Source organism: Protobothrops mucrosquamatus, unplaced genomic scaffold, assembly GCF_001527695.2.
Source record: "Protobothrops mucrosquamatus isolate PMUCROS unplaced genomic scaffold, P.Mucros_1.0 scaffold24, whole genome shotgun sequence".
Taxonomy (NCBI): domain Eukaryota; kingdom Metazoa; phylum Chordata; class Lepidosauria; order Squamata; family Viperidae; genus Protobothrops; species Protobothrops mucrosquamatus.
In genome coordinates, this window is record NW_015386409.1 from 2,464,554 (window position 1) to 2,491,443 (window position 26,890).

Sequence of the window (26,890 nt, forward strand, 5' to 3'; positions counted from 1 at the left end):
ATTAGGGGGCAAAACAAAAAAAAAACCCCAAACAATAAAATTATTTTTGTATTTAGTAGAATCTGTGTTTATATTTTACTGGTCATTTTAATCCAGAAGCCACAGCATAGTTTGGTAATCTAATTACGAGATTCACAGAAATATGGGTTCACCTTGGCCATGTAGTACATGTATGTGTGTGTATATGTATGTATAGAAAAATTAACTAAAAAAAATTAACTAAGAAAAACTGATCTCACCATAATTTCCCCTTTGCTTGTTCTCTCACATGTGCTTACTAACATATTTGTTTTAGAGTGCATATCAGCACATGCATAATTACACATTAATTTTTCCTTCTGTTATCTCAATATGCTCAGTTTTCAAAAATGACAATAGCTCTATATTCACATGTATTCCATCCTTCCTGAGAGAAACCCGATAATTTTATATTTTTATGTTACAATTTCGTTTTGTTCAGCAGTTTTTAATTATATTAATTATAAAATATAGGTGCATTACTAAATCTGGGCAAGCATCTTTTAATGTGAAAAGTCAGTGCATTGTGACTGTAAATTATTTTATATTGTGTCCTTTGTGCAATGTCATTGTCAAGATTTTAATTTTATTCTTGTATGAGTCTATAGCAGGCATGTCAAACTGCTGGACCATGGGCCGGATGCGTCATGCAGAAACTGCACCCACCCCATTGCTGGCAATGGGAAAAAAGTTGCAATACGTCACACAACATCATGTGATGTCGCGAATTTGAGTTGCCTGGTCTATAGGATGAAAATGACATTCAGGATGAGATGCCAATATTATCCTCTGTGTTTTCTGTCTGATTTTACAAAACATCTGACTGTCATTGGGATTAAATGTGGACAAGGCAATAGAAATTGCATCCAGGCAAGATGAAACTGTATGTTTTCATGTTCAAACAGTATAATTCATCATACAACATAATAGAGTGGCTGAAAAACAGGTCTATGAAAAAAGAAAAGTGGCTTGAAAGTTGTTGTGGAAGATTCCTTCCAATGATGTTCTATACATGTAGAAAATGCTGGATTTCAATATAAAGCATGGATTCTAAGTTGTTTCCCCTTTCTGGACTGTAGAAAATCAATCAAAGATGAAAAGGTCACTTTGAGTCCTAGGAGTAAAGTCCTATATGTGATAAACATACCTCTGTGGATTAATTTGGCTGTTTAGCTGTGTCTGATCAGCCTCGTTAATATTTCTAATCATGTGCTATCCAATTATGAATGAATTTCTCAGCTAATGGCTTTATAAAGCTAACGTCAAGTATTTTTAGAATTATAAACTTCTACTTCACCCATAATTAATATTCTAGGATCTTAATATTAAAGCTAATAAAGATATGTTCCAGCCTTTGTTTCCAGTTCAACTTGATATTCACCTCACTGTTTGAATAACAAAATCCTATATTGTTAGCTTTAGAAGTAAATTTCCCGTATCATATTATATCTGCTCTTCACTCTCTTCGTTCCAGAGAAATGCACAAGAGTAAGTATATAGAAAAAACTGGCCCATTGCTTTTGACAAATTATTTGTAATTCCTAGCAAGTTAATTTTTGGGTAGATCTGAGACAAATTTATGTTTTCCCAAACCATAGCTGCCTCATGTTTCAAAGACCAAATTTCTATGTCACCTGCCTGAAACAGGGCCACTACCGTAGTATTTTCACACAGTGCAGGGTCTGCTTTTCAGATCAACAAATGCTATTTCACACAATCAAATACAGCAAATGGGTCCAACTGGATGATTTTCATGTCTGTATTAATTGTGTACAGCCATTTTTGTTTTTTGTCATGGGCATTTGCATCAATGTTAACGGTGTAGGATGCTGCTTATAGAATGCGGCCAAACCACCATAAACACATTTCCTGCATTTTCTCTGGAAATAGTACAGCACCCATCTGCTGCCAGACACTCCTTATGTGGTCAAGAAGGGAAACAGAACATGCACATCTAATGACATATAATGGGTGCTTGACACTTTTAGTGGCTGGCCAGCATTCAGTGCCATTTAGTGCTACTGGGCAAATTATTTTGTAAAATTTCAATTTTAGGTGAACTGCATAGGCCTTATCACAGAGCTCTCCAGTGATCTCCTTCCCCTGCAGCTAGATTGCATTCACCCTCACATTTACTACCACTTCAGCACTGACCTGAATAATGAAATGCTTGGGCTAGTCTCTAGATCGGGGGTTTCAAACTGCCGGCCCATGGACCGGATGCGTCATGCCGAAACCACGCCCACCCCATAGCTGGCAATGGAAAAAAAGTCACGATACACCGCGACACATCACATGACATTGCAAGTTTGACACTCCTGCTCTTAGATACTCAGTCTTCTTGATATTGAGGTGCAAATTGAATTGACTAAGTTAGTCATTCCATATCTGTACATAGTGCTTAGTATTTTCCTGATGGTAGCTGAGAAAAGGATCTTATTGGCATAAAGCAAAACCCAGGGGCACTGTGTTGCAAGTCTTGTGTGATGTGTCAATGACAACAATGAACAGCTATGGCAAACCTTGTGCATACCAATCTTCACAGGAAAACTGTCAGAAAGACCAGCAGCACGTGGTACTTGATTGCTGGTATTAACATAAAGTATTTGAACCCATTTTATGAGAGGAATACCATGGTCACATAGTACATATATCAGCTGATGTGGAAAACACACAAAAGGCCATGGAATTTCTCAGGGGTAACAGTGTAAAAGCCTCTTACAACAGTGAGTAGTGAAATAAGAAACAGCAACAAAGGATACCAGTGTTTTAAGTGTTGTGGTGATCCATTCTGACCCTTTTATTTCATGGCCAGGTCTTTTGAACCAGCAGGCCTGACTTCACAGAGACTTTCTATCTCCAAGATGTATATTCCACCCTTTCACTCCAATCCCTCTGGTTCTGTGCCTGACTTTTTTGACATTTGACTTGACATTTTACTCTTTATCTTGTATTTTAAATCAATTTAAAAATGATTTTCTCCCAGTGAAAATAATTAGAATTTATTGTATAATAACATACACACAAACATACACACACAAACACACTGAATCTTTGATTGCTTTTGCTTATGTGTACCAATAAAGACTACTACAATTAGATTAGATTAGATTAGAACAGAACAGAACAGAACAATAACTTTATTGCCACTTTGAATGTACACTTAATCGGCATACATTAAAATGAAATTTCATTGCATATAGCTCTCAAAGGGTCACCACCTCCAATTTACACTACATAAATATGACAAAAATAAATAAACACAGAATTATGCATATATCCACATATATGACAAAGAGAAACAACTGACTAGTACAGATTATGTATATATGTGCATGGCGAGAAAAACAAATCTTACGAGTTTACCAGACGGATGGCATAGGGAACAAAGCTATTAGCGAATCGGGTAGTCCTGCTAGAAATACTTCGAAACAGACCATAAAGTGGGTGTGTGGGGTCTCTAACAATGGTTTGAGTTCTAAGCACATAGCGCTTATAAGCAGCATCTTGAATACCAAGAAGCGAGCTTCCTATGATCTTCTCGGCTGTCCTTACCATTCTCTATATGGACTTTCTATCTGAGGCACTGCTGCCACCAAACCAGACAGTGATGCAATTAAAAGCCATTGTTGTGTGTTCAATTAACAAATGTAATTTTGGCCATTGTCTGTAGACCTCTTGGTATATATGTAGTAAGACATTAAATGTTAGGAAACTAACATCTTGTCTTAATCTCTTCCTTAATCATGGGGATAATACTAGTAACTCAATAACCATACAAAATAATATCAATCATACACTAATAATTACCATCACCTTATGAAGAATACACGGTGTAAATTATACTTCTAATCCCTCTGACCCCTCTATAGGTTACAATGGCATTTAGATGGATGTATAGCAGGGGTGTCAAACTTGCAACGTCATGTGACATATTGCAACGTATCAAGACTTTTTCTCCAGGGCGCGGTTTCGGCATGACGCATCCGGCCCTGATCTATAGAATTTCTAAATTAAGTGAAATCATTTTTATTTCTTTTGTTTTTACCTAACAAAAGAGTCTGTAAACAAGTCAGATCCACTACATCAGAAATACAGGTTTACCATTCAAAGTTACAACAGAATTGAAAAAAAAGTTACTTATGTCTTGTCCTCAAAGTTATGACCATCCTCATGCTCATGTGATTATAATTTGGGCACTTGGCAACTAGTTTGCATTTACAACCAATTGCAATGTTCCGTGGTCATGTAATTGCGTTTTGTGACTTGCTGTTTCTGGGGGGAAAAGCTCACCGGATAAATTGGATTTGGATTTACAACCACATTAACTGCTTAACAATTGCAATAACTCACTAAACAACTGTCATAAAAATGGTTTCAAAATCAAGTCCAGTTATGTGATGACTTGACTTATAATCGCAAAAACCACTGGGCTCAATTATCAATCACAACTACTTGTATTGAGAGAATGAAATGGCCCCAAACCAGAAAAATACTAATGATCTAACTGAAAGTAATGAGACATATGACTTAAATTTTTAAAATGGGCCTTTACATTTTTTTTCTTAAACTTCACTTTAAAAAAACCTCCAGAAACCTCCAGAAAGAGATATAGTGTCCCTTGGGTTTGACATTTGCCATCCTGTCTCAAAAAAGCTTCAGAAATTTTAATGTTATTTCTGGAAGTATCTGCAACTACAGTCTGATTTCAGAACATATATTTCAGTTACATTTGCTGAAATTATTAGTACATTTGCCTAAATTATTTGGCAATTGATGATAATCATATCAATGTTTTCTTATTAACTTGTTTTATTCCCCACCTAAAAATTGAAAGGAAAGGGCCAGACTGAGATAGGTTTAATTCTTGATCATTTGTCAAGTCAAACAATTGTTCCCAAAGAGCTTCTTCACAAAATCATATATATTTTATGTCTCTGCACTTCTATAGCTCTGAGAGCAAAGTGAACACTATTATAGACTAACTGTGGTATATATCATATTCCGGCGTAGTGATATATCAGTAATCTCATGCTTCACATAAAACTGTTTCTCTCTTTTCTCTCTGAACTAGAAAGCAAAAATATCTCGATTTAATTACATCTTTAATTAATCTGCCGTTGACAGATTAAGAGATAATAAAACTACATGGAAGGTACAAGAATGGAGAAGAAAGAGATGTATTTAATTCGATCCTTTTTGATTAATCTGTAGTTCAGAAACTTTCCACCTTCTTTATTTCACTTGGCAACAGAATGATTCTTAGACAATAATTCTTTTCCTCATTCTCTTTTTCTCTCAGACTCACTCTGGAAATACAGTTTGGGGAACATGATTATGAAGGCTTGCATGGTACCTATCTGGCGTCCTAGTCAAAAAGATTTCGTTGGAGAAAAAGTAAATCTTAAGAGTGCAAAATTCATATTTTTAACTGCTTATCTAATTATCATAAACTTTCTCCTCCAAGTAAGAATTTTTTCAGAAGATTGAGTGCTCTTCATTTCCTCCAGCAGCCTTCAGTTTCCTTCCTAAGAGAGGAAATGTGAAATTTCCTTCTGAACAGAAATTGTTTGCTTCAACTTGGAAGCTCCCTTAGTGTAAAAATGAACGAGGCAAGCAGTAGAATGCAGAACTATGGAAGAGTTGAATCTTGAGGAGTTATTTGAAGTTAACAGTTTGAATGATATCTAAGTTGAATTCAGAATTATATGGGAGATAAATTTAGGGCCTGAGATTTCTAAGTCACTTAAATTTTAACAAACATTACAATGAAAATGTTGCTTAGATAAAATTTCTCTTCACCTAAACTAGTAAAAATCAAACCCATTAACTCTTCCAAAAATCTAGGATTATTGACTCAAAACAGGTGCATGGCTACATAGGTACAGAATTATGATCCTGAGATTTTACAAATTATTTCATAAATTACAGGACAGAGGATTTGTGGAGAGTTCCTTTTCTCTACATATTTAAAAGGAAAAGCAAATGGTTACAGAAGGGGCATTTTTACCTGAATGCTTTTTCTCAGCATGACGATGGAGAATCCACAGATGGGTTGATCTTGCCTTTCTGCCCTAGAGACTAAGTCAATCAACCTTTGCCACGCCTCTCTTCCTCTGGCTAGGAATCCCCAGTCACGACGATTTTACAAGGTAGTGGCTCAAATTCCCCCGACACAGGACCGGATAGACCTAAGGGGGGGGAGTGGATTCTCCATCGTCATGCTGAGAAAAGGCATTCAGGTAAGACAACGCCCCTTCTCCAGCATGATGAATGGAGAATCCACAGATGGGATATACCAAAGCCACTGTCCCTATGGGCGGGAAGAAGTCTGGGCCTGTGTCCCACTATCTGTTACTACCCTTTGGAGAACTCTCCTGCCAAATGAAGCATCTGCTGAGGTGAACTTATCCAACTTATAATACCTCACAAATGGGGAAGGAGACGACCACGTCGCCGCCTTGCATATCTCTTCAATTGACGCCTGTGTCGCCCATGCCGCTGAAGTTGCCACACTGCAAGTAGAGTGTGTGGTGATTCATCTTGGAACTGGCAAGGAGTGCGTCTGGTACGCCCCCACTATGCAATCCCTAATCCATCTGCCAATAGTAGAGGCAGTCACCTTCTGACCCACTGAAGAGGGGTGGAATCTGGCAGTACAAGCTCCTGCGCCCTGTGAAACAATGAGTTGATTTTGGGGACGAAGGAGGGGTCTAAGCGTAGGACCACCCTATCGTTATGAAAAATACATAAGTCATCTCTAATTGAGAGTGCTGCCAATTCCGAGATGCGCCTAGCCGATGTGACGGCTACTAAGAAGGCGACCTTGAGCATCAAGAACCATAGAGTGGAGGTTCTGACGGGCTCAAATGGAGGTAAAGTGAGAGCCTGTAAGACCTTGGACAGGTCCCAAGAGGGATATCTGGGAACTAGGGGTGGTTTGCTGTTGATTGCTCCCCTGACAAAGGAACGTACCATGGAGTGTTGAGCCAAGGGCTCTGAATTGCCATATGTGAGCACCGTGGACAGGGCAGCAACTTGTCTGCGGATTGTGTTGGGTGCTAAATCCTTCTTAAGTCCCTCCAGTAAATAATCCAAAATTCTTGGAATAGGAATTGTAGCTGGATCTAATTGCTGTCTCCCACACCAGTTACAGAAATTCTTCCATGTGGAATCATAGATTCTATTAGTTGCAGGCTGTCTTGAAGCCTGAATCATGGCAATCACATCTGATGAGTAGGTCTCTTTTGTTAGGAGTCTCCTTTCAAATGCCAGGTGGTTAGCTGGAGCCACTGAGGCTCTGGGTGTTGTAGAACCCCCTGGCTGAGGGAGATTCGATCTTGGGGTATCCTCCACGGAGGAGAGATCGAGAGACCTACGAGATCGGCATACCACGGGCGTCTTGGCCAGTGGGGAGCAACGAGTATCACCTCTGCCCGTTCCTGCAGTATCTTCCGGATAACTGCCTGGATCAGAGGGAGAGGAGGGAATGCATACAGGAGCTCTCTGAGCCATGGGCTGCGGAGGGCATCTACCCTTTCCGCCCCTGGAGATGGGAACTGGGAGAAGAATCTCGGGAGTTGGGAATTCACCGGGGTAGCGAACAAGTCTAGCACTGGATGATTGAACCTCTCCGATATCTCCCTGAAGAGATCCGGGTGCAGGCACCACTCAGAGTGGTTCACTGTGGCCCTGCTCAAGAAATCTGCTTGCCGGTTCATCTCTCCCAAGATGTGCTCCACCTTGATGGACGAGAGGTTGGTCTCTGCCCAGGTTCCTAATAATTGAGCCTCAGCCATGAGGGACCTGGAGTGGGTATCCCCTTGCCTGTTGATATGGGCTTTCGCTGCCACGTTGTCCGTGAGGACTAGAACGTGGTACCTTGCCACTGTGTTGCAAGTGTCGTAGAGCCAGATGTATAGCTCTGAGCTCCAACCAGTTTATGTTGTGCTTCAGATCTGTCCGGGACCACCGACCCTGGGCCAACTGGAATTGTAGTGCGCTCCCCAGCTGAACCAGCTGGCATCCGATGTTAGGATGAGTTGGTTAGGCTCCTTGAATAAGGTTCCCCTGGCCACCACTGGGGAGACCCACCACTGGAGGGATTTCAGGGTCTGTGACGGGACCCGTACCTTGTGGTTGGAGGAACTGGTGCCTAGTCTCTGGAACGGGAGCAAGAACCATTGGAGGGTTCTGGAGTGGAGCCGAGCCCAAGGAACTACTGCTATGCAGGAAACCATCTTTCCTAGCAGTTGAGAAAGGATTGCTAGGGTGACTACTCACTCCCTTTGAATGTGGGTGACTAGGGATCGGATACTGTCCCAAAGTTCCTGAGACAGGCAAACCTCGCACTTCCTTGTATCTATCACTGTGCCCAGGTGAAGGAGGCGGATGGAGGGAATTATCTGGCTTTTCTGAATATTTACTGAAAACCCATGGTCCTGGAGGGTCTTGATGGACAATGCCAGTTCTGACTGAGCCAATTGTACTGAGGAGGATTGAATGAGGATGTTGTCCAGATAACACTGGACACGCACCGGAATGGTCCTCAGATGTGCGGCCAGCGCCGCCAGGGCCTTTGTGAATGCTCTGGGGGCCGATGACAGGCTGAATGGTAGAGCTCTATACTGAAAATGATGGCCTGTGTTGCAGAACCTGAGGAATTTCTGGTGTCCGGGAAGGATTGGAATGTATAGGCAGGCCTCCGTCAGGTTGATGGACATCAGGAGGTCTCCCCTTCTGATGCCTGCTAATATGGATTGGAGCGTTTGCATCTTGAACTTCTTGTATGCCAAATAGATATTTAATTTCTTTAAATCTAGGATTGCCCTCCAGCCTCCCAACAGAATGGAATAAAAACCCCGTCCCTTCTGCCCTGCCGGTACCGGTTCTATGGCCTGGATCTCCAGAAGATGTCGAATGGCCTCTTTCATGAGGCTTCTTTTGATCGGATTTTTGGATGATGCGCAAGAGATGAAATGCCTTGGGGGGGGGGGTGGAGTTGAACTCTAGAGTCAGGCCAAATCTGATGGTGTTGAGGACCCAGAGATCTGTAGTGTTCTCCCATTTGGGTGCAAAGAGAGCCAACCTGCCCCCTATGGGAGAGGGACCTTTGGTGTCACTTGGACCTTCTGAAAGGATGGTCTCCCGCGCCTCGAAAGGGCTATCTGGGTCTGTCCCTGTTACCAGATCTGTCGAATCAACGTTCTGGTCTGAATTCCGACCCTGTGTCGGTTGAGCGAAAGGACTGCTTGCAGGCGTAAGGGGTAGTTCTCCTGTCTGCTCTCCTAATAAGATGGGACATGACCGTATGCTTATCCTTGTTCTCAATCAGATAAGGGTTTAGTGTCTCTCCAAATAACTGGGCTGAGACCAACCGCCACTTGAACCTAGCATCCGCTCGCCACTGTCTGAGCCACAGAAGTCTGCGAGAGGTAACATTAGATGCTAATGCCCGGAAGGAAAATCTGGCCACGTGCAATGATGAGTCAGCCATGTATTCTGATGCAGCCACTACTTTGTTTAAATCTTAGTGCATCCGTACCTCTTCTGATGGGACCCTAGCCTGCAATTGGCGAAGCCAGAGGAGTGAAATTCTGGCAAAAAAGGAAATTGACGTAGCTGCCCTTACTGAGGCTTGGTGGGTCTTGCGGAAATTAAGCTCTGCTTTCTTATCCTTATCAGAACCTCCGCTATATCTCCAGACACAGTGAAGGAGGAAACCAATGGTGCTAAGGGCTCATCTACAGTGGGGACTGCTAGCACCTCTGACAGTGCTGGAGCCATATTAAATAACTTTTTATCAGTCCCCCCCGGGGATAGAAAAGTACCTGGCGTTCCCCATTGTCTATGGACTACATTGAGGAAAAGGGGAGGACAGGGAATGTCCTGTTGGGTAAACGTTGGTTCTGAAAAGACCTTACTGGTAGGTCCCTGGCTGGTGGAAGGTTCAGCCTGAGGGACACCTTCAGGACCAAGTTGAGCAGTGCTCCTGGCCTTGTGAAGTAAGCATTTAAAGAGGGCCAGATTAAACAGGCCTATGAAAGGAGGGGGATCAGGAGATAAGTCCTCATCTTCTGACATCCCCTGCTCTCTCTGTTCGTCGTCCCCATGAACGACCCTCTACTAATGGAGGAATTGGAGGGGGAAACTGGCCCTTGGTATGCGGCTGCTTCCGCCTCGGAGAGATATGATACATTGCTGTGAGATGGGATCCCTGATGCTATCGACTCAGGACGAGCTCTCTGGTGTAGGGTCAAAGCTACACCTTGGGCAACAGCCTGAGAAATCAGAAGCTACATTCATTCTGATAGTTCTGTCTCCTGAGCCTCTGGAGGGCGAAGCCCTGCCGCTGTAGGAGTGAATGTGGCCTCTGGGCCCAGAAGTCTAGCTGTACCCGGAGGAGTAGGGATATGAAGGCCAAGCCCCTCATTGCAATGGGGAACCATCTCCACCTGTTCTGCCATGGGAAATATGAACTGACTTGTTTCCCCTTCTGGAGACCAGGAACTTGGAGCAGCAGAGATTGAAGGAGCTTCTTGAGGGCCAAAAACCGATGCCTCCATGGGAACAGAAGTAATCTGACCAACCTTTGCATCATTCTTTTGCCTTGCAGCTTTGGAGAATTGTTTTTCCAATGCCTGGTGCCTCCAGCTTGCTTCCTTCTCAGTAGCTTTGGAAGACCTTTTGCCAGAGATAGCTTTGGATCTGAGTTTCCCAGCAACCTCCTGCTTGGCTGAGCTGGATTTCTTCTGCCTGGAAGAACTGCTGGAGGCACTTTGAGATATCTGAGTTTCTGTGGTTTTATCTGCCATTGCAAAATCAGAGATATCACAGAAATGGCAATCTCAAAGTGTTTGTAACAGAGAGGTGATCCCAGTAGCAAGGAGCCAAGTTGTGGTTAGAAGTGGTGGTGGCACAACCAACTTAATGGGATAGCCAGCACACTCACAATCCTGGTAGCGGCGGCAAAACCAACTTAATGGGGGAGCCAGCACATTTATGATCCTGTTAGTGGCGGCAAGACCAACTTAATGTGGTAGCCAGCACACTGATAATCCTGTTAGTGGTGGCAAGACCAACTTAATGGGGTAACCAGCACACTTATAAGCAGCGAAATCGGTGGTGGGAAGAGATGCTGCGGCAGTTAAAGCGGGCACTCAGCCACGCCCTGAAGTCTTTGGAAATTGCATCCACACACAGTGAAGGAGGCTGTTTTTGTTGCCTCAAATTGTAATAGCTTGGTATGCTGCGAGCTGCCAAGGAGCCTGGAATTAGAGAAGTAGCACCCTAGAAATGCCGCTCCTTAATTCTGAATGGCCAGAGAGTGTTTGTAAGGCTTTCAAAATGGCAGTCGCTAGTAAGCGACCTCCTGCTCTGTCGTTATGTCTGAATTAATAAATGCTGACTGAATTCTGCCAAAATTGACTCTATTTGAGTCCAAACAGCCCTCCTCTACTCAGGAACAATAAAAGCGGCGCTCAAAATGGCGACCACTACACTTCTGCCCTGCCTGGAAGCTATAATTAGCTCGAGGCTTCAGCCGAAGCCTACAAAACTGCTCTGACACTCAGCGGTTTGAAAAGCAGTGCTGATATCAGTGCAGAGAAGGGAAGGGTACAACCTGGGAAATCCACAGTTTTGTCTTTCTGCTAGAAACAAGAGCCAATCTTCACCACGTATCTCTTGGGCTAAGACTAAGTCGTGACTGGGGATTCCTAGCCGGAGGAAGAGATTGATGCTTCTTGCCACAGTTGTTAAATGAACCATGTAGTTGTTAAGTTAGTAACATGGTTGTTAAGTGAATATGACTTTCCAATTGACTTTGCTTGTCAGAAAGTCACAAAAGGTGATCACATGATCCCAGGATATTGCAGCTGTCATAAATATGAGTTAGTTGCCAAGCATCTGAATTTTGATCACATAACTATAGGGATACTGCAATGGTCATAAGTGTGAAAAACAGTCATAAGTCGCTTTTTTCAATGCAGTTACAATTTTGAATGGTCACTGCATAAACTGTTATAAGTCGAAGACTACCTGTATACATATGGCTCTGAATTTGGTTCCAAAACCACAAGGCTTTAAGGAAAAAATATCAATATCAATCAGTGTTCCAATATTTGAGGGGCTGCCACAAAGAAGAGGGGGTCAATCTATTTTCCAAAGCACCAGAAGGCAAGACAAGAAACAATAGATAGAAACTAATCAAAGAGAAAAACAATCTAGAACTAAGCAGAAATTTCCTAACAGTGAGAACAATCAACCAGTGGAACGATTTGCCTTCAGAAGTTTGGCTGTTTCATCAATGGAGGCTTTTAAGAAGAGATTGGACAACCATTTGTCTGAAATGGTATAGGTCTCTTGGTTGAGCAAGGGGTTGGACTAGAAGACCTCCAAGGTCCTTTCCAACTCTATTATTCTGTATTCAGTTTTTATATGAAGGTATTTCAATCAATCAAAAGAAGTATTTTGTCTTTCAGCTATAAAGTTAACTTTTCTTCCTTACTTTTCTTTTTGTCTTGTTGTTATTGTACTCACTAAATTCATCCATTAAATCAGGATTATTAGTGTACAAGCAGTCCTCGCTTATTGACTTACCTTGTTCAGTGTCAATTGTAAGTTACAAGAGTGCTTTAAAAAAATCATTTATGACCTATGCCTACATTTATGATCTTCACAGTGTCCCTCAGTTATGTGATCATCATTACAATCAGTATGTGCTGTCCTGTACCAGACCTGTTTTTTATTTTTTCCTCCCCACTTAAAAAACAGAGTGATTGGAGAGGAAAGGATTACAAGAGAATAAGCAGGAAATGCAACAGGAACTACATATTGAAAGGAATGTGGTGGTGCCAGCAGTCCTAAGCATGCTATGCAAACAGCCTGGTGTATTCCTCACTGTATCAAATTTAACAAACTGCCAACTAATTCAATGAAGGTAAAAATTCAATATATAATAAACAACAACAAATGTCACCTTTGCAGTAAAAAGGATAAAACAATTGGTCATTTGAGCAGTCAGTTCAGCAAAATTTCACAAACTGACTACAAGCAGTATCATGACCAATTTCCCAGAATTATTCATTGGAAATTTTGCCAGAGGCTTGGATTTGAATATATTAAAAACTGTTGGGACTATCAAGTTGAGGTTTTGGAATATAAGCGGGTTGAGATCTTATGGGACTTTAAGATCCAAACAGACAAGCATCTTATTCACAATAGGCCTGAAATAACAGTTAATGAAAAAAAGAAAGACTGGTTCATTGATATTGTTATTCCGGGCGATACTAGGATTGAGAAAAACAATTTTAAAAATTTATAGAACATTAGAACTTACAGATTGAACGCTTATGGAAATAGAAATCCATTGTTATACCAATCATGCTTGGACTCCTGGAAGTATTGAATTTATCAGATCTGAACAACCTAATTTTACAAAGAAACCCCCTACTTGGGACTGCCTATGTTCTTAGAGACTACTTTAATAATTGTTAGGTCCTTGTTTAGGACTTAAATTATTATGTTGCCACCAGTCTTACACTATGAATCCAGCTTTAGATTAATGAAAATATGGGCTTGTCTACATTAGGAGAGGCATCTTCCAGGGTGACCCTTATTATTCATCATTGCTATGATGTCACATTCAGTGATTTTAAAGATAACAAATCTTAGCAATCAAACAGCAAAAGATGCTAATAAAAAGTCACAAATTAAAATATTACAATCCACATAAAACTAGCTGAAAAAGTTGATAACAAGATCTTGCAATGGCTGAAAGCAGGAAAAGTGAAGAAAAAGACAGAGTGGCTAATTCTGGTTGCATAAGACCAAGCATTAGGAACAAATGCATACAAAGCCTGAATTGAGAAGACAGCCACAGACATCAAATGCCACATCTGCAAAATTCTGGATAATGATAGTGAATGTGGCAGTACCTGGAGACAGTAAAATAGAAGAAAAAGAACTGGAGAAAATCACAAAACATAAAGACCTGCAAATAGAAGTAGAACAACTGTGGCACAAGAAAGCAAAGATAGTACCAACAGTAAAAGGTGCCTTGGGTACAATCCCAAAACATCTGAAACACCACTTGAACACCATCAACATTGATAAAATCGCCATCAGTCAATTGCAAAAGGCAGCTTTACTTTGAACAGTTTACATTCTGTGATGATACATTTAACAACATCAAGCAACAGCATCTGTCTATCCCATATTCTTGGGAAGTACCCAATAGGTGAATAAAAATGCTGAATCCCATATTACAGTGTGCAAACTCAGAACCTTTCTCAATTCTTTGTCATATACACACAAACATTACATTTTACCCATAAAACTATAGCAAAATTGTAAGAGCTATTCTTTCTAAAGGTACAGATATTTTAGGACTGTTCTCCTTGGGAATAAATAACTATAACTGCAATCTAAAGCACTGTGATTTGGGAGTAGGTTCCAATGAAATTAGAGAGTATTACTATTGAGTAAGAGTAATGAAAATTAATTTAAGCTCATTAATTAACTTAAAAAACCACTTTAATATTTTTCACAGAGTAATTATGAAACAGCAATGCCAAAGAGAAAAAGATAAAAATGGAGAGAGAGAGGTGCGTGGGAGGTGCTGTGTGGGGAGAGAGAATGGGGTATGCGAGAGATGCTATATGGATTGGGAAAGGTGGAAGGAGTAAATAAACTAATGAACTGTATGAACGCCTACCAGCACAGATGAACCAGCTACTAACAGCAGACTCCCACCCAGACTGGCTAACACAGGAAAGGGTAGTGCTAACCATGAGACCCCCACAAGGCAATAGCAGCATCAAACTACCTGCCTCCCACCACATGGAAAGTCTTATCAGTCATCATAGCTGACAAGCTATAGAACCATATTGGCCAATATATGAGCACGGTTCAGAAGGGCATTGAAAACAATACCAGAGGCTCAAAACACCAGTTGCTCACAGAAAGATAGATGGTCCAAGACTCAAGGTTTAGAAAGACTAATCTGAGCACAGCTCAGATTGATTACAGGGAAGTCAGGTGTACTGTAATATCTGTACAATATATGGCCTAGAGTATCCCAAGTCCAGATGGGAGATTCCACAGAGGGTTGTGGAGAATAAGAGGGCTAAATTTCTGTGGGATTTCCAGATCCAGATGAACAGGCAGGTACTGGCCAACCAATCAGGTATCGTGATAATAGATAAAGAGCAGAAGACATCAGTAGTGATAGATGTAGTGATGCCAAGTAACAGCAATATCATGAAGAAATATGAGGAGCTGGAGAAGTACCAGGGCCTGATGGTGGAACTAGAAAGGATGTGGAAAGTAAAGGCCAAAGTGGTCCCAGAGATGATAGGAGCACTTGGGACTATGACTCCTAAGATGGGAGATTGGCTCTGACAGACCCCAGGAATAACACCAGAGCTTTGTCCAGAACAGTACAGTGTTAGGAATGGCTAAGATACTGTGCAGAACGCTCAAACTCCTAGGTGTCTATTAAGGATTTGACACTGAGGAAATCGCTCGTAGTGGTAAGAAGGGATTTTTTTAATGAAGAAAATAGACACACACATAACAACAATTGTGAGATTCTGGATTTAAAAATGTATATTTCAGTTTATGCAGCAAATAAGATTTTCTTTTTCTCCTTATAAAAATACAGTTAAGAAGCACTAAAGTGTAAACAAGTTCATGAAATATGTAATAAACCGTGGAACATTTTTTTTAAAAAAATTCCTCTACACCAGGGGTGTCAAACTCCCAATGTCACATCATTTTTTGTCATTGCCAGCAATGGGGTGGGCGTGGTTTCACTATGATGCATCCAGCCCGCGGGCCGGCAGTTTGACACCCCTGCTCTACATGGAATATGTGTCAACTAATTAAAAAAAGGAGGAAGAATTATTCTCTGCTAAAGAAGTGAGAGAATTATATACCATAGAATTAGAAAACTAAGTACTCTGATTGGATTCTGATCTGGAATATTTTTCCCAGTGAGTTTTGCTTTTGCTGACATTCTAAATTCTCTCAATTCGTCTCAGCCACCTTTGTTTATCCATACACGAACCAACAAAATTAAAGATGTTACAAATACAGGCAACTTCAAGACAGTGAGTTCAGTTTTCCCTTCATCACATCCTATTTACTATTAAGAAAATAATGAAAAGAATATTGAGAACATTTAGGTTGCAGACTTCATAGGTTCTTGGTAGTCATTCATAATCTCAATGCACTCCAGGAGTGGGCAGATTTAAATCTCTAGGGGGGTGGGAATGAGGGGATTTTCTTTACCTATTAACATTTCCAAACCCCTAAAGGAGCAAGTTTTGTCAATGGAAAATTAAGGGGTGACACATTTTGATTCTTAAAGTCTCATAGAATTACTATCTATTCCATTCTTATAATAAATCATTATCCATGCCCTACTGAATCCATTCCCCCCTAAAAAAAAGACAGTCCCCAGATAAAATCGTACCCTTAGTATTATTTTGGAATGTCATTTATATACATGTACTAAAACATAAACAGATTTCATACAAGGAAAATTATAGGAGAAAAAATGAATAAAAATGATAATTTTTCACAGAATGTTATATTTGCAATATACCGAGTTTACTTTTAACATGTTTCAATTTTAGCTATAGATGCTACAATTTGCTTAACAGAGTTACATTCTTATGTTTTGGTATTTTAACATATACAATTTCAAAATATAAGAAAATATTAGCAATGTAGTGAGAGCAGAGTTACATATTGTGGATATCTTCCACTATAGCAAACATTTTCAGAAAATACTAATTTTGCATTTAAAAAAAACTACTGTGTTAAGGGAAAGGAGAAAATCCACAGCTCATTAATTTCATTATCTGAAGTAATAAAACTCAGCCGTTTAAGTGTCTTTTTAATCCTTTATTTCTTTTCATGGACAGAAAACTGAAGATTTGCCTTTTGGTGAAAAAGTTCTTTTATCTTTTTTATGTGTTGTGTTATTTCTTGATCTGTTGAATTTCCAATTGTGAGCCAACTATTTTACAAGCAATTTTAAAATAAAAACAATAGGAAATACTGTATGTAATGATCCTTTTAAAAAAGGCTTGTGGAATTTCTTTTTCTTTTTTGTGAAATGTTCCTCTGGTTTTTTCTGTTCTCTTCTAATCAAATTGGTATCTGCAAAAGCTTTCAGTTATTTCTGGCTATTTTTTGTATTGCACGCAGTGCTTGAAAATGTTCACTAGATTTCTAAATTAAAAATATTAAAAAATGTCCAGCAGAGAATTATACGTATACAATATTAAAACTGTTATATCTGTAACTTTAAATTGGGTGAAATGATGCTTCATAAGGAAACAATTTTTGGACCAATGAAAGTGAAATGGGCTAATTTAAGAATGTATCCAAAATCTGGGACACATGACTTTCATGGGATTGAAATTTGGCAAAGTTGTGGCTGCTTCAGTGCTGCTGAATCACTGGCCAGAAGTTCAGCAGACTGGTCCCACACTAGTCCTCCAGAGGCTGGGTAGACTGGTCCTTCCTTTAGTCAAGTCCCCAGGAAGTTACAAGATGTTCCTGCTCCCTGCTTTTTTGCTTTTGTTCCTACTCTCTGCCTTTTTGTTTCTCTTACCTCCTGTTTAAGTAAGGAAATATCTCTGAAACAATGACCCAGTGGGTTATGAGTCATTTAGTTTAGTGGTCCCCAACCTTTTGGGCACCAGGGACTGATTCTGTGGAGAAAGGTTTTTCTGTGGACCAAAGGGGGCACGGATTTGTATGCTGCCTGCATCCCATGGATGGGCTTCACTTGTTTGCATGGACCGCTTGCTGGCATGCTGTGGACTGGTGCTGGTCCATGAACAGGAGGTGGGGAACCCCTGATCTAGTTATAATTAAAATGGAAATAGATTTTGCAATTTCAACATTACAGATTTATTTCAGAAACATTTTCCTACTAGCTCTACTCATTATATCCAGTAAGTTATATATTTAGAAATTATAGTGAATAAAGACAAACTGTAAAAATCCTTCAACGGTCAATTCACACAATTGAATAAAAGTCATTATAATTCCTTTTCTAATAGTTAAATGCAATGGAGAAATTATTCACCAACTAATTTCAGCATTTCAACACACATATCCTTATCATGCTGTTTCTTTCTGAATAACCAAAAGTATACTCAACTGCTATTTTCATGTAACAAGATAGGGAGAGTCTCACATTCCCATTTTTTAGTAAACATTCTACCAAGGTAACACATTTATCTACCTACTATTTATGTATAACTTGCAATTGTTCATTCTTTTTTCTTGTAAAACAAAGCAATCTTGGTTTGATGTATTAACTTTCAGATGCATATCTCTCACGGTATTATATAATCTAACATGAAAATAATTTGGATTCTCATCTCACAATACCAGCATTGACTGTATACAGCACTACATACACATTCAGGATTCTGCTTAACAAACCTCCCTCTCCAGAAGAATTCTTGATGTATTTTCCCATATATACATTAAACACTCATCACATACATGCAAAGCAAACCATTCATTCTCATGTAAGCTGTATTTTATATAACAATTATTAATTCAGCAATCAGCTCCTAAACATTACACTTATACAGATCCATTTCATAATTCAAGTCAGGTCATTTGACAATGTTTTTTTCTAAATTAACAAATGTATAGCAAACTTTCTTTTGCACATCCATACATTTTTCAGTGATCTTTTAAAGAACAAAAATCTGACTTGATTACCCAGCATAAATTCTCAACTGAGATTTTAGTCACTGTTACCTTCTTTCAATCTGAATTCTACCAAAACTCTTTCCAGGCACACATAACAGTCTAATCCCACTGTAATTTTGATACTTATACTTGTTATTTTCCTCCCTGTATCAGGGAATACACAATATTCTTCCAACTGTGAGGCACAGGTACACATCCAAGTCAGGCAGCTACTCCATAAGTAGACATATTTAAAAATTCTTCTGTGACACCTGTAGCCCTACCATTTCAACATATTCATATCTGTCACTTCTTTCCATTGTTTTTCTTTGTTTACTAATATATCATGATAATTCCCATACAAATCTTTAAAATATCTCTTCTAGCATTTTCTCACATTATTTTCTTCCTATTAATGTCATCAGTTTTATTTCATTTACTTTGCTTAGAGAATTTCTTTAGACCTTTTTACCTACTTCCAAAATAATGTTTTATTTTCACCCAAATGCTTTGTGTTTTGTTTCTTTTAATCTAATGGCTCCTTTTTCTCTTTATTCTTTGCAAATATTCCTTTCTATAGGCACATTATACAGAATGTTTCCCTTGTACTTATTTTTTTGCAGCAATTATATTTTCTTACATGCATCTATGTTTCCATTATAGGTATATTCCCTAAAAGTTGTTAGGATAAATGAGAGAAAGAAAATTACTGGAATCTAAGCTGAAAATAAATATTTATTTATTCTAGTTAGAAATTATTGATTCTGCTACTCATCTGCAAGATACATGGTAGCAGATGGAATGATTGGGGTTCATACATATAAAACATAAAGACATTTTCTTATTGGAATGCTTGCTCAAAACGTTTTTTAAAAATATAGGGATAGAATGCCAGATAAGTTTTCAACTGTCAGATCTTCAGTATTAGTCATGAATGCTATTTGGGTTGCATCCCTTCTTTCTTATTTTATAATGATGACTTCTGGTAACAAAAACGCTCAACCCTGCAAGACGTAAGGGCTGTTTTAGATAACTTGTTAATATACATATTCAACTAGTGCCATATTCCTGGCCTCTCTTCTGACAGTCAATGGCATCTTTGATTAGTTTTACATTGCACGTATCTTAGTGTAAGTGTAGTTCTAAACAGCAACTGCCACCAGGGGATGAAGATCAATAAAGTAGCATATGCAGGGATCTTTCCTCCCCACTGCTAGGGCTTTTATAAAAATCCCCCTACCTTGTGGTTGCAATTTGACTCAGATGGGAAGGTTCCATGGCACCAATGGGAACTTCCTTCCCAACGTAAATTGGAGCTGTGGGGGCAGAAGGAGGAAGGGTTAAACCCCTATGCGTTGTAGTCCAAATCCACATCCACACACTCCAACATTAAATTCTGTTTAGAAACTACCTTTACATTAAAATCTTAAAATACATTTAGTATAATATCCAGATTTGTGGTAACAGGGAAGAACTCTGTAGATACTTAAACTTGCCAGAATATTTGTGAACGTCACAGTTCACAATTCTCCGTAATCAAGACTTAGCTAATTCAATATTACTTCACTGAACATTTACAAACATTTCCTCCCAAAGAAGCCGAAGTGTGTCTGTAACACCTCCTGCCATTTTTTTAAAATATGCATCAGGTATGCAATGAGGTTTGTATTTAATTACTTCCAAGAGAAAAGTGAATACTTGTAATTTTAGAATATATTTATTGTACAAGTCTTATTTACAAAAAGTTTACTGGGCATTATAAATGGCATATGATGTGTGACTGATCTGTACGTAATTTAAATTTCCATGTTCTACCTATCCCTGAGAAGATATTGTTAAGAATAACCATCTATTCAACAAAAAGCAGCTTTTAATCCTTCTCATTTACATCAAATCACAATACTTTCTAAAAACAAAAAGAATGAATAACAGTTCAATGACTATATGTGAGCTACCAGGGAAACAAAGTCAGTTAGTGATATTTGAGTGATCACTTTTTCCACTTACAGTACTCTTTAAAATTTTCTATAGAATATATTGTTATACTGCAGAGAAAAACAGCATCAGACTCTCAAAAAGACAAAACTGTGACCAATATTCTGAATGGTGTGGATACTTCAATTTAAGTAAAGAAAGTGCCAAAAGGAAATAAGCCAAAAAATGGAAGTGTAAGCAAATGAAAGTAATACTCCAAGCTGACTAAAAAAAAATAAAGAGGAAAATATACATTAAAAACTGTGAAGAGATAAGTGATTATTGCAACTTGCAATTAGTTTGAAAGGAAAAAAGATGTATAACAGATCTACCTATCTGCTCCAAATCTATCTAATATGTCATATGCCTAGTATTATATGTCGGCAGTTCAAAAAAATATTAAGCATTAAGCGGAACATGCACAAAAATAAATACTGCTGCTTCCCTCAAATTGCTGCTAAATGAAATGAAATGAAATGTTACCTGCTTATTAATACTTTGATTTATCTATCTCTTTGTGGCAGAGGACTAAAAATTACCCCTAAAACTAAAGAAGCTTGAAAAGGAACAGGTTAACGAAGACTGTTACACAATGTTGTGCTTCTTTCAACATAAAGATACAGAATAATCTCTGAAGCACCATCAGAAATATTGTATGAACTTAATGAGAAATTTTTGATGAAATTAATTAACATTGCAATGATTATTTTTGCGTATATTTATCAAATCTATATAGCTGTCCATCTCACTAGGTGATGCACAACAAATATGGTCCTATTTACTCAAAACTCAGGATAAATGTAAAATTAAGCTAGGAGTAATATTAAAAGAACATTTCAGAGAAAATTCCAAATGAGCTACATTTGAAATAATAAGAATTCAAATTCTGCATGTCTTTCCTTTTGCCTATCTTTTCCAGAGGAAGGTACACTAGTGTTTTATTTCTGCATTGGGATAACTAGTTCAATGGTACAGTATATGATGCATTCTCCCAAAGTGCACCATTTCACGCTTTATATTGTTTTTCCCAACCTAGTTTTGTGGTAGCTTTTTCAGTGACAGAAATTTCCTTGCATTTTCAAATTAAGTTTCTCTAAATATAGCAACACTGAATACTGTTAATATCCAATGGTGGGAATGGATTTATAGCTAAATCCTGCTTTGCATAATTTTCTTTAACAGGGGTGAGTGGAATCTACAAGAAAGAAATTCGTAGTTGCTTTTTCCTGTAAGGTTATATTTTATCCTGTACCTAAACAAAAGAGTAGTAGGAAATAATTACAAAATCTTACAAACTTTCATTCCAGTAGCATTTTATATGTATGTGCTGGAACTCTAAAAGCAGACACAGCTATGATAATTTGAAAAGTAAAGTTACTGAGACAGTAACATTATTAAACCTACAGTTTACTGCCTGCATATAGTAACATGCATTTTTGCTTATTGAAAAATTGTGCATTTATTTAATTCATTAGATTCATCAATTTGAAGAGAAACCAGAGTATTAATCAAATTTATATCCTATCCTTTTTTTGCTACAACTCATGGTGCTGTAAGTAGTGTTTCCTTCTCATACTGTGTTTCCCTAAAAATAAAACTCGGTCTTATTTTTATTTTTTTTGCCTCCAAAAGAGGCACCAGGTCTTATTTTCGGTGTGTGTGTGTGTGTGTGTGTTTTCCACTCACCTCACGGCAGCGCACTGACAGCCCCGCCCAGTCGGTCCACTTCTTCTGCGGCCAAAGGAGCCGCTTCATTCTGCAGCTGAGATTAGAGCTCGGGCCTGCTTTTTGACATCAGAGGCCTTTCTGGAAGGCCTGTGCAGCCAAGAGCCGAGCTACGGATTGAATCTGCTACTCCTTCGGTAGCAGAAGAAGTGGGCCGGCGAGGCATGGGAGGCCTGGCTGCAACAATAAGCTCCATTCCCCCCAGCCTGCCCTAGCTTGATTTTTAGGCATGCGCCTTGCCCCAAAACTAGGGCTTATTTTGGAGGTAGGGCTTATATTAGGCTCACCCCCAAAAATCAACCAGGGTTTATTTTCGAGATAGGTCTTTGGGGAAACACGGTATTTACCTCACAACAACAGTCCAATATTGTGGGTTGAGCTGGTTTTCATGAAGAACTAGAACTCAATTTCCTGGTTTCTAGCCCAGTTTAATTATTAAATAAAACTAGTTCTCAAATAATTATCTTTGAAAAATATCTTGTGAATGAAGGCAAATATACATGTCCCAGGATAATGCTGCAGGATTCAGTGCACAATCCTGGAGATTGAGAAGTTTCCTGAGGATGGGGCTCTAGCACGAGTCCGAAAGGTTGGAAGAACAAACCTCTGGTCCCAGGACCTTAAAAATATCTACCTACAATATCTATCTGAAAAGACAACTTTTCTATCTGAAAAAAGGCAACTTTCTGGCTCTACTGCAACTGCAGTGTTACAGTGGGACATGCTCATACTGCAACACCAATGGGAGGGGGGAAATCTTTCTAATTGCATTTACTTTTCGCTTAACTGGAACACAATGTATTATGAGAGGCACTAGATAATATTGTAAACAATATTAGAGGGTAAGTGCTGCATTCGAAAATGTTTAGCCATTAAGTGGCAATTGTGCTTGGGGAAAAAAGTACTGATTTCTCAGAAATGGAAGGGAGTTTGATGTGGATTATATTTTATAATAGCGTTAATTGCTAGATCAGTAGCGCTAAGTTGTCATAGATGGCTTAAAATATTAAATACTTAAATAACAATCCCCACCTCCCCAGTGTTTTAAATTAGTACTGACTCCTGGTGACTACATTAACAAGTCCAAGCAATCTTCCTGGCAGCAATTTTAGGTCTGCCATTGCCTTCTTCCTAGGGATAAGAGAGTGCAACTGGCCTCATTGGCTTATTTAAAATAAAACTAGAATTCATGTTCTCCTGGTTTCTCACCTGGATCCTTAAATGCCAAATAAAACCATAGGCATATCCAATCCAAGCTTTTCTTTAGTTATTTGTTTTAAAAAGCTCATATAGCCATCCTTCTTGTATATAATAACCCTGAGGAGCTCACAAGAGGACAATAAAGCATAAAAGAACCATAAAACCATCAGCGTCCCATTGTGTTTCACCAAATGATGATTTATTGGGAAGCTCACAAACCTAGTCTAGAAAATGGTAGTCCTTTTCTAATGTTATTTCCCAGAAACAATAAGGCATGCTACTTTATGATTCAGAAGATATAGTAAACAGCATTAGCAGCCACTGAATCTCTATGCTCCTGTCCTGCCTCCTGTTAAAAAAAAATTCTAAAGTTCTAACATCATGAGATAAGGAGTTGATATGTTTCCATCATGTTTCCTGCTATCTATCATTCTTCCAAGCTAAAGAGCTTTGTCTTTCTTTGCCGAGGCACTGCTCCAGTCTTTTCATTGCCTTTTCTGTACCAAACCTAGGTTCCAATATCCTGAAGGTCAATTAGCAGAACTGTAAATAATAATGCAAGAGGAAATTATTGGAATTGCTAGAGAAACAGGTGCAATATAATATAATGCCCTTAAAGCAGTGATGGCGAATCTTTTGGGCTTGGTGTGTCAAAAATTTGGAAATTGTCTAAGTTGAGTTTTCTGGCATGTCTCCTCCGAACAAAACAGAAACAATTCTGTCTCCCCCCCATGATCTGCGGCATTTGGTAGCAGCACTGAAGCTGGGCCTGAAATAGAGGCCTAGACTTTGACTTTAGCCCTAGCGCCATTGCTGCCACTGAAAAAGGCTGCCTGGTGCCATTCCCCAGAGCTCCCCAGGATCTGCTGCATATCCTATGGTGCAGATCTGCGGCCTACCTGAGAGAGGTCCCTACGGCCTACCTGGATCATATGAGGCCTTAATTCTTGAAGCGCTTTCGAAGAATGCTCTTCTGCGGCTCTGCAGCCTCTGAAAACGCTGCCAAAGCACATCCTGTTCTTGCACAATTTTCAGTTGCTCCAGAGATTGTGTGAGAGCACACCCATTCTAGTGGCTTACCCAAAATATCATGGTATGTCACTCTTGACATGTGTCAGGTTCATTATCACTGCCTCAAGCAAATCTATGGTGAAATTATAAGTCTGGCCTCATCCAGATTTGTTTTAAGAGATTTTTATTATATTGCAGTAACCCCACAACCATTCCAAAAAGTGTTCCTTTTTATAGGAATTCCACATTGGCTCAACATTTCAATCAAATTATCTCTATAATGCCAAAAATCCATTTTCAAACATCACTGTCAATTCAGATCCCATCCAATTAAAGTTTGGATTTTTTGTGCCAGCATGCAACATATTATGAGATTTTGCATTTGGCGTTTTGAAACCCATTCAGCCAATTTAGCATTAGCCTTTTAGAGAATTTCACAATCCTGGTATCACTGGCAAACCACATATTATACTGCACTGCTCAGTCCTAACTACAAATTATATTCAATTTAAAAAACACCAGTCCCAACACTACTCCCTGGAGTAACCCAATATGTACTTTTCCCCAGTGTGAGAACTGATTGTTTGTTGCTTCTGTTACAGCTGCAATTTCCATGAAAAGATCTATTATCCAATGCAGGTGAGTTTGTTTAGGAGCCTTTGGTGACAGGCTTTTTTGGAGTCCAAATATACAGTATGTGTTAACATCCTTGTCAATAGGAGAAGAGTAAACTTTGCAGAAGTACTTTTGTTCCTTTTCAGCAAAGCTCATTCTATCATGTATTTTCTCTTTAGTAATACTTTCTACTACTTTGCCAAGAAGAGATGCTAAGGTAAAGAAACTACCTTAGCATTTCGATTGCTTTTAAAATTGGAATAAGATTATCTATTTTCAAAGGTGCAGAAATCAGGTATGATATTAACAGGATGGATATTTTTGTGAAAACTGGGACTTTTCAAATTCAACTATTATTTAATTTTTTAAATTATTTTTTGCAGTTAATATTCAATTATTTCCATTTTTATTTATACTTCTAATCAGCTGCTCTGACAAACATTGCCACTGAAGCAGCTCACCCAAATTATTATAATCACTAGCATAGCAAAGGCCCTAAGTGCAAATTACAGGCTATGTAAGACAAGAAAAAATATAAATTTAGGCGATTGAGAACAAAGGTAGTGGTAACGCTAAATCTAAGTGGAAAGCTGTAAATAACCATTCATTATGTTTTTATTTTATGTAAAAAAAGTTTTATGTAAGGTAATTTTAATGGGTACCTAAAATATGGGAGATAAACCTTTATGATCAAATATAAAGCAATCAGACCTGTATGTACATAAGATTCCAATGACTGCAACTTTTATTAGTGCAAGGACTAATGATATGTGAATACTGAGATCCCAAGCAGAAAAGTTGCTGATGAAAGACGTGTTTGATATATGTGTCAGCATTTTTTTTTTAGAAAGCTGTACCTTATTCTGAACTTGTTTGACAGCTGTGTGGTCCCAGGAAAGCAAGTGTTTAGTTACATCTTGTTCTTGCTCTATTAATTCAAATATGTATGAGCCCGGGAAAATGCATGGCTTTTTTTGGATAGTGATAGCAAGAGCAGAAAGTCTCCCCATAAGCTCTACAAAGCACTTTTTTTGCTTTGGATCTCAGTAGTTGCACCTCTCCTGTGAGGTGATCTTATTTTCAATATCCTACTAACATTAAATATGGAATTTGTTCTTTTACACCTAGTACAGCATATATGAATAAATATTTCATTGATCTAACCACTATGACCCTAAGATCTTTACTTAACTGCCAAAGCTGTCTTGAGTTCTACTTATTGATACTGGAGTTAACATTTTCAATGTATTTTCTGGCAGATTTACCCAGTTTGAAGGCATTTCTTTAGCATTCTTTGTAGTGTATTTTTAAATATTCCTGATTAATGTATTATCATTAGAAACTAGGCTACCTAAATAATAATTTATTAATATATTAAACAGAACAATCTCAAAAATTTCCCTTGCTTGCCCAGAACAGTCTTTCATTGCCTGATGCTCTCTAGATAACTTTGCAATCCTTTGAATTCCTATGGGCAGCTGAGAGAAAAGATTAGAATTGAAATGGGAAAAATAACTTTTAAAATAATGTAATTTAAAGTCATTGGTTCCAGACTCCAGTTTAGAATTATGATGCCTTCTTCAGACATTGTCACTTTTCTATTTCATATCATTCCTTAGCT

The 26,890-nt window shown here is 38.7% G+C and overlaps 1 protein-coding gene across 3 annotated transcripts in view; it reads right to left on the reverse strand.

The window, feature by feature from the left end:
- ELAVL4 (ELAV like RNA binding protein 4) overlaps positions 1-26,890 on the reverse strand; it is a 91,172-nt gene that overhangs the window by 19,821 nt on the left and 44,461 nt on the right. The gene's annotated exons all lie outside the window — the stretch shown is intronic.